This window comes from Myotis lucifugus, unplaced genomic scaffold, assembly GCF_000147115.1.
Source record: "Myotis lucifugus unplaced genomic scaffold, Myoluc2.0 scaffold_22, whole genome shotgun sequence".
Lineage (NCBI taxonomy): Eukaryota > Metazoa > Chordata > Mammalia > Chiroptera > Vespertilionidae > Myotis > Myotis lucifugus.
The window spans coordinates 51,882-61,242 of NW_005871070.1; the positions used below are offsets into that span (position 1 = coordinate 51,882).

At 41.8% G+C, this 9,361-nt stretch overlaps 1 pseudogene; it reads left to right on the top strand.

Moving 5' to 3' along the window:
* Positions 1 to 5,339: 5,339 nt before the first annotated feature.
* LOC102419573 lies at positions 5,340 to 7,303 on the top strand (annotated as a pseudogene).
* Positions 7,304 to 9,361: the final 2,058 nt, after the last annotated feature.

Here is a 9,361-nt window from a genome sequence, read left to right on the forward strand (position 1 = left end):
AGAGATCACTCTTAATCTTCTGCATCAGAATCATCTGAAATGACTATTTAAAAGGATATCTAATACACAAACCCACTTTACCAATTCCAGAAGAGATAACACATCTACCTAATACATAGAAATAAATGCAGGGAAGCAGCCAAACTGCAGAGACAAAGAAAGATGTCACAATTGAAAGAAATGGAAGCAAGCAAACTACTGGATACAGAGTTCAAAACTATGGTTATAAGGTTACTCAAGTATCTTAATGAGAGCTTCAAGGGACTTAGTGAGACTTTCAAGAATCTTAGTGAGAATGTCAAAGATATGAAAAAGGATCAGTCAGAAATTAAGCATACACTAACTGAAATAAAGAATAATTTACAGGAATTCAATAGTAGAGTAGAGGATTTTGAGAATTTGGAATATGAGGAAGCAAAAAACACCCAATCAGAAGGACAAAAAGAAAAAAGAATTTAAAAATATGAAGATAGTGTAAGGAGCCTCTGGGACAACTTCAAGCATACCAACATTCACATTATGGGGGTGCTAGAAGGAGAAGAGAGAGAACAAGATATTGAAAACCTATTTGAAGAAATGACAGAAAACTCCCTTACCTGGTGAAAGAAATAGACTTACAAGTCCAAGAATTGTACAGAGTCCCAAATAAGAGGAACCCGAAGAGGCCCACACCACGACACATCATAATTAGATGCCAAGGGTTGAACACAAAGAGAGAATCTTAAAAGCATCAAGAGAAAAGCAGTTAGTTACCTACAAGGGAGCGCCCATACAACTGTCAGCTTCCCCAGCAGGTACTGAATACTCTTTGTGAACAATAAGTTACATTCCCCTGAAATGAAGAAATTCCATTAAATTGGTTCTAGATATTTGGTGTCATTTTCCCTAAGCTTCCACTTACATAAAATTCATTAAAATTCAAATAACCTTTCTTCTGGAATTGCCATATTAATACTTTTAAATCAAGTTCCTAGTCTTCTGCTCAGTTGAGGTCTCTCTCTCCAACTTTTTATTTTCTTTATAGGTTTTTCTACAATACTTTCTCTTTACCTTTTTTTAGAAATATTTTTCTTTTTTTAGAAGTATTTTTTATCACTTCCATTCTTGACTGTTTAATCTCAGAAGCATAAGTACACCACACACACACACACACACACACTCACACGGAGAGTTTCCCTTGTCAACTCTGTGTCTGAGTGTCTTTTTACTGGGCTGTCTCTGTGTTTGACCTACATTTCCATTATTCCACAATACTAGTATGCCACATTTCATGAGAGAAAACCATTCCCTTGTCCACTTATTTTGATCTACATGTCACACTAACATGGAGAAAAAGGAGGATTTCAGACAAGATGCTTTGTTTAAGATGCTGGCCTTACATAAATACATTTTATGTTTTCTGAATAAAAGCCAGTGCATTCTAGCTGCAGAGCGTCCTTTGGCGCCATCTAGTGGACACAGTCACAGGCTGGGAAAATCAGATTTGACAATGAGCATCACTACATACCTGGAACTGTTCTGAACTGTTTCCTGCTGGAACAATGCTATAGTATATATCATTTTATAACAGATCTATCCAACTTCTAGTAAACATCTCAGAAGCTAAAGGGTCTTTTTAAAAATATTTATTGTTTATAGTATTACAGATGTCTCCCTTTTCCCCACCATTGCCCCCTTCCACCCAGTTACAATCTGGCCCCAGACCTTCAACACCCTATTGTCTGTGTCCATAGGTAATGCATATATGCATATAAGCACTTTGGTTAATCTCACCCCACCTTCCCTCCACAGCCCGCCCTCCTTCCCATTAAGATTCCTCAGTCTCTTCCATGTTTCCAGGCCACTGGTTCTATTTTATTCATCAGTGTATTTTGTTCATTAAATTTCTTGTTCGTTTATTTTTATTTTTAGATTCAATTGTTGATATATATGTATTTGTTGCTATTTTACTGTTCATATTTTTATCTCTTCTTCTTCTTCTTCCTTCTCCTCCTCCTCTTCCTCCTCCTCCTCTTCTTAAAGAATACTCTTCAACATTTCATGTAATACTGGTTTGATGGTGATGAACTCCTTTAGCTTTTTCTTGTCTTTGAAACTCTTTATCTGACCCTCAATTCTAAATGATAGCTTTTCTAGGTAGAGCAATCTTAGTTGTAGATCCTTGCTATTCATCACTTTAAATATTTCTTGCCACTCCCTTCTGGCCTGCATAGTTTCTGTTGAGAAATCAGCTGATAGTGGTATGGTTGCTCCCTGGTAGGTAACTAAGTGCTTTTCTCTTGATGCTTTTAAGATTCTCTCTTTGTGTTTAACCCTTGGCATTCTAATTATGATGTGTCTTGGTGTAGGCCCCTTTGGGTTCCTTTTGTTTGGGACTCTCTGCACTTTCTGGACTTGTAAGTCCAGGCAGGGGAGTTTTCTGTCATTATTTCTTCAAATAGGTTTTAAATATCTTGCTCTCTCTCTTCTACTTCTGGTACCCCATAATGCAAATGTTGGTATGCTTGAAGTTGTCCCAGAGGCTTCTTACACCATCTTCATATTTTTTAATTCTTTTTTCTTTTTGTCCTTCTGATTGGGTGTTTTTTGCTTCCTCATATTCCAAATCATTAATTTGATTCTCAGAATGCTCTACTCTACTGTTGAATCCCTGTAAATTATTCCTTATTTTAGTTAGTGTATGCTTAATTTTTGATTGGTCCTTTTTCATGTCTTTGATGTTCTCACTAAGGTTCTTGAAATTCTCACTAAGTCCATTGAAGCTCTCATTAAGATCCTTGAGCAACCTATAATCATTGTTTTGAACTCTGTATCTAGTAGTTTGTTTGCTTCCATTTCATTTAGTTCTTTTTCTGGAAATTTCTTTTGTGCTTTTATTTGTGACATGTTTCTTTGTCTCTGCATTTTGGCTGCTTCCCTGTGTTTGTTTTTATGTGTCTCCTGGAATTGGTAGAGTGATCTTGCGTAGTAGGTGTCCTGTAGGACCCAGTGGCTCAGCCTCCCCAGTCACCTGAGCTCAGCACTCTAGGTGTGTCCCTGTGTAGTCTGTGTGCACAGTCTTATTGTAGTTGAGCCATGATTACTATTGGCATCACTAGAAGGAATTGGCCTCCAGGCCAATTGGCTGTAAGGACCAGATGCGACTACAGTGGAAGAGCTGCTGTGCAAGAGATATCCCTATTGAGAAGGACTTGCTTCAGTGGGGTTTTGTTGCTTACTGAGTCTGCCCCTTGAGATTATTGCTCGTGGATATGTAGAGTTTTAATCTGGTATGGTTCACTGGCTCTGGGGCCTCCCAAGAGATGCAAAGACAGCCACTGCCTGGGGCCACCCAACAGGAGCTACAGAGTGATCTGTAGATGGCTGCTACTTGTGTTGGGCTTAGAAGTGCCCAGGCAAGGCCAAGCTGTGAAGCAAGGCAGGCTGCTGCTAATGACAGGTCTTGGGCCTCTTATTGATAGGTATAGGGTATGATGACACCAGCTGCTTGTTTGAGAGATTTTAGCAAAGTCTGAAGCCTGAGCCAGGACAGGCCATTCATATGGAAAAGCTACTGCAAACGGCTTGGGTGGGCCTGCAAATTGGATGGGGCAGGGTCTCAGGGAACCACCAGGGTGGAGCAAACAGTGTGGGCCCTGCTGATGGAAACTCAGGTATGGCTGCCAGTCAGCTCTCTGATGGGGGAGGTGTCAACATAGGAACAATGACCCTGCAAGCACCCTTATCTTGGAGAAAGCCACCCCCAAGTTCTTGCTCTAAGGCCATACAATCCAGTTCCTCCCTGTCTGTCCCTGGATCCCCTCCTTACCCCCCGACCAAGCTGCTGCCACAGCAATGGAGTTCAGAGGGAGCAAGTCCGAGTAAGTTTGTGCACTGGCCCTTTAAGAGGAACTGCCTGAAACTTCAGCAGCCTCCATGTCACTCAGCCATATCCCCGCTGGTTTTTATAGCCTGAAGTTATGGGGCCTTCTCTTCCCAGCTCTGGAACCCTGGGCTGCTGTGGGTCTGGAACTTCTTGCTCTTCACAGGATACCTACACAGCTAAGATATCCTTTCCAATTAAAAACAAGGCCACACGTGGGTGTCGGACTAGCAAGTTCCAGGCTTCCACCCCTCCTACCAGTCTCCATGTGCTTTCTTCTTTACTTCTTTAGTTGTAGGACTTCCATTCAGCCAGTTTTCAGGCAGTTCTGAATGATGGTTGTTCTGTATTTTAGTTGTAATTTTGATGTGGTTGTGGGAGGCAGCGAGTACCAGTATGCACCTACATGACCATCTTGGTTCTCCTCCACTAAGGGGTCTTTCCTATTACTCCTTGTCATGCCTTTGCAGTTTCATAAAGTGTCTTTGTTTTATTTAGTTAAACAAATCTTGAGAATTAAGGGGCCTAGTGACAACTAGCAAAAAACTTAGAAAGCAGAAGCCACATTTTCTTTATCATTGTAATTAGTATCCAGCATAGTGACCAGAGCTCTGGAATTAGTATGCTTTAGTTTGTTTTGTTTTGTGGCTTTTTAAATGAAATTATAAGCAGTTAATATCTGGGATGGGGGAATGAGACACACACATGTCTTTATTTTGAGGAGAGAGCTATTTCTAGACTGCCCAGTCTGGGTAGGTAGTGATTAATAAACTCCTAACTAGGACCCTGCCAGGTGGCTCAGTTGGTTGAGCATCATCCCATACACCAAAAATGTCCCGGGGTCATCACCAATCAGGCCACATACCTATGTTGTGCTGGGTTCCATTCCTCATTGGGGCATGTATGGGAGGCACCAATTGACATTTCTCTCTCACATTAATGTCTGTCTCTCTCTCTCTCTCTCTCTCTCTCTCTCTCATCAATAAAAAAATAGTAAATAAATAAAGTTCTAACTAAGAACCCTTTCCCACCTCCAAAGTATTAAGTCTCTTAAGAATAAGAGGGTGAGCCCTGGCCAGTGTGGCTAAATGATTAGAGTGTTGGCCTGGGCACCAAAGAGTCATAGGTTTTATTCCTGGTCAAGGGCAGGTACCTCATTTGCAGGTTCGTTCCGTGGCCCAAGTCTGAGCATGTGCAGAAGACAACCAATTGATTTGTCTCTCTTACATTGATGTTTCTCTCCCCCAACTTCACTCTCTCTAACAATCAATGGAAAAGAATATATCCTCAGTGAGGATTAAAAAACACACAAAAGAGGTCCCAGCGTGCCCTGCGCCTCAGCCCGCCGGCTCCCTTGCTTGCTCGAGCTTTTGCTCGCGAATCAAAGGGGCTCTGGCCACAGCTTGTGGCTAGGGAGGGACACCCAGGCAGCCGCTCAAGGGAACAAGGCTGCAGTGGTGGTGGTGACCACAGGAAGATGTCGGGCGGCGAGGACGAGCAGCAGGAGCAAACTATGCCGAGGACCTGGTCGTGACCAAGTATAAGATGGGGGCGACATCGCCAACCGGGTTCTTCGGTTTTTGGTGGAAGCATCCTGCTCAGGTGTGTCGGTGCTGAGCCTGTGTGAGAAAGGTGATGCCATGATTATGGAAGAGACAGGGAAAATTTTCAAGAAAGAAAAAGAAATGAAGAAAGGTATTGCCTTTCCCACCAGTATTTCAGTAAATAACTGTGTGTCACTTCTCCCCTTTGAAAAGCAACCAGGACTATATTCTCAAGAAAGGTGACTTGGTAAAAATTGACCTTGGGGTCCATGTGGATGGCTTCATCGCTAATGTGGCTCACACTTTTGGCTATACTGTGGTTGGTATAGCTCAGGGGACCCAAGTGACAGGGAGGAAAGCAGATGTCATTAAGGCAGCTCACCTTTGTGCAGAAGCTGCCCTACACCTGGTCAAACCTGGAAACCAGAACACACAAGTGACCGAAGCCTGGAACAAAGTTGCCCATTCATTTAATTGCATGCCAATTGTTGGGGTCCAGCCCCAACAGGTCCAGGGGTTCCCCATAGGTGTGGACGGAGTCGGCGAAGAATGAAGGACACGATCATCATGGCGAGGTTCCTCTTAGCCAGGTTCCTCTCTTTATTGTCCTCTTACATTTGTATTTATACTATTTGATCTTAACCCTATCCATTCTATTCCAAAGGTCAGGGCGTTTCTTATCTCCATTCCAAGGTTACTCTATTGTTCTATTAAGCTACAAGGAAGTAACTGAAGGAGGTTATTCTAAGTAAAGATTATGTAGCTTAAGTGTGATTGTCCGTAGTTAAAGTGATTAACTACCCCTCTGGCACTTAGTTAAAGGGTTTACTGATAAAAATCCTCACCTGGGGAAACAACCTTTCTTGGAGAGGTGACCTTGGTTAAAACACATAGCGCTTAAGAAGGGGAGCAAACATATTAAGAACAGTATGCCATATACGCCAGGTCCCTTGAAACATCCCTGCAGCAAGGGTGGATCGGCTTCCAGCAGCCAATAGAAGGTATGCTGTCACACCAATTGAAGCAGCATGTCATCGATGCAGAGAAAACCATTATCCAGAATCCCACAGACCAGCAGAAGCAGGACCACGAGTAAGCTAAATTGGAGGTACATGAAGTATATGCTGTGGATGTTCTCGTCGGCTCAGGAGAGGGCAAGGCCAAGGATGCAGAACAGAACCACCATTTATAAACGAGATACTTCTAAATAATATGGCTTGAAAATGAAAACTTCATGTGCCTTCTTTAGTGAGATTGAAAGGCGTTTTGATGCCATGCCGTTTACTTTAGAGCATTTGAAGAAGAGAAGAAGGCCCGGATGGGTGTGGTGGAATGCGCCAAACATGAACTGCTGCAGCCATTTAATGTTCTCTATGAGAAGGAGGGCGAATTTGTTGCCCAGTTTAAATTTACAGTTCTGCTGATGCCCAGTGGCCCCATGCGGATAACCAGTGGTCCCTTTGAGCTGACCTTTACAAGTCTGACAAGGATGTCCAGGATGCAGAGCTAAAGGCCCTCCTCTAGAGTTCTGCAAGTCGGAAAACCCAGAAAAAGAAAAAATAGGCCTCCAAGACTGCAGAGAATGCCACCAGTGGGGAAACATTAGAAGAGAATGAAGCTAGGGACTGAGGTGGGTCCCATCTCCCCAGCCAGCCGCTCCTGCCTCATCCCCTTCCCACCACACCCCAGGCTCTGTGAAGTGCAGTTCGTCTTCTCCACCCAGGACCGCCAGCAGATCAGGGGTCTCCGTGCCCCCATCCCAGTCCCCCAACCCAACCCCCTTCCAACAAGAACCAGCTCCAACTGACTCTGGTCTTGGGAGGCCAGGCTTCCCAGCCACCGAAGACTACTTTAACTAGAAAAGATAAATTGAACAATAAAATCAAGAATCAAAATCCATCGTCTTCAAGCCCCTCTTTCTAGCCTTTTTCTACTACTGTCTGCTTGGTAAAGGTTTATGGCCCTACAACAAAACAGGGAGGAGGCTAAAGGAGCTACCACTGTTAAAGACTGAGCTGAAATTTTTACACACTCTGATGTTAGCATTTTCCCTTCTGTTGGGGCTTGTTCCTCTCTTTTCCCACTCTCCATAAGTATTTTACCTGGCCTCAAAGTAGAGAGGAGCTGTTCTTCAGATGGTTTTATTCACATGTGGTAGGTTCCTTTTCTGATCCAGGCTATCTGGTCAGACCCCATCTTTTTTTTAGGAGCCGGAGCCTGCACTTACCAAGGGATTCTCATCTATGCAACAGATCCTCATTTGTAAATCTTTATAGTCATTTTTGTTCTGTAGGACTCCCCCCCCCCACCCCCCTCGCCCTGCAAAAAAAAAAAAAAAAAAAAAAAAAAAAAACTGTAAAGGAGGAATTCATTTTAACCGGTTCATTTCTTTGGAGTCAGTGGGGTCTTCCCTTGATCCATCTTACAAACCTGAGCTGAAAGCTCAACTGTGGTTTTGTTCCCTGTTTGAAATATTTTGACCTCCCTCCCTTAAAAGAAAGATCAGGAACCAGAGGAGCAGACTGACTGGAGAGACAACTCCTGGCTTTCTACGCTGTGTGGACTTGAATTGGATGAATTGCTAGGGGTTTGGAGAGAAAGGTGATGAATTTCATTCAGTACCTCTGGCATGCTGTCCCAGGGAACTAGGGCTCCCGCTAACTTAGGAGGTTTTTAAACTGAAAACGACATGGCATTGAAATAAATGTGGATTTGCTCATTTAAAAAAAAAAACACACAAAAGAGAATAAGAGTGTGACACTAAAAAAAGAAAAACAAATCAATAAACTCCTGCAAGTGTCGGGAAGGAATAAAGATTTTGTATTATAGATTTTCCATGAAACCTAGCCTAGAATTGAAGAAATATTAGAATGTTTCAATCTTATTTTTAAATTTTTTAAAATATATTTTTATTGATTTCAGAGAGGAAGGGAGAGGGAGTAAGAAATAGGAACATCAATGATGAGAGAGAATCATTGATTGGCAGTCTTCTTAAAATTGATCATTAAAATATTTGCCCAGTGTGATGGTTAATTTTATGTGTTAACATGTCTGACAGGATGCTCAATTATTTGGTCAAATTGCAGTCTTGATGTTTCTGTGAAGATATATTTTAAGTATGATTAATATTTAAATCTGTAACTTTGAGTAAAGCTGATTATCTTCCATAATGTGGTGGGCCTAATCCAAAGTAAAAGGAATACTCTTCAAAATTGAAGCATTAAAACCCTGTCTATATTTCCAGGCTGCTACCCTGTGGAATTCACTCAAGACTGCAACTTTAAGTCTTACCTAAATTTCCAACCTGCCAGTGTACCCTATAGATTTTAGATAGATAGATAGATAGATAGATAGATAGATAGATAGATAATCTTCTATTGTCTTTTTTGATTGGAGAACCTTGACTAATACACACAGTACTGCACTTTAATGTATATTCTACATAACTAGATCTCAAACTTTAATATGAATCAAGATAAACATGATTACAATTGTCTCTGGAAGTTCAGACCAGCGCTTCTGTACATATAATAAGTTCTATAATTGGTACTCTCAGTTTAGAACTATGGTATGTGCATCTGATTTGATTAAGAGCTTTTGGATGCACATTATATGCTTATTATGTATAGCCCAGAAAAGAGAGAGGGAATTAATACTTAATTTAAATTTAATAAACACCTACTATGTGCCAGGTAGCAGACCAGGCTCTTCCAAGTATATTATCTTTTTTATTTATTTTTTATTTATTTATTATTTATTTCAGAGAGAGGAAGGGAGAGGAAGAGAGAGAAACATCAATGATGAGAGAAAATCATTGATTGGCTGCCTGTTGCACATCCCCTACTGGGAATTGAGCCCAAAATCCAGGCATGTGCTCTGACTGGGAATCGAACCCTGACCTCCTGGTTCATGGTTCAACACTCAACCACTGAGCAACACCAGCTGGACCCAAGTG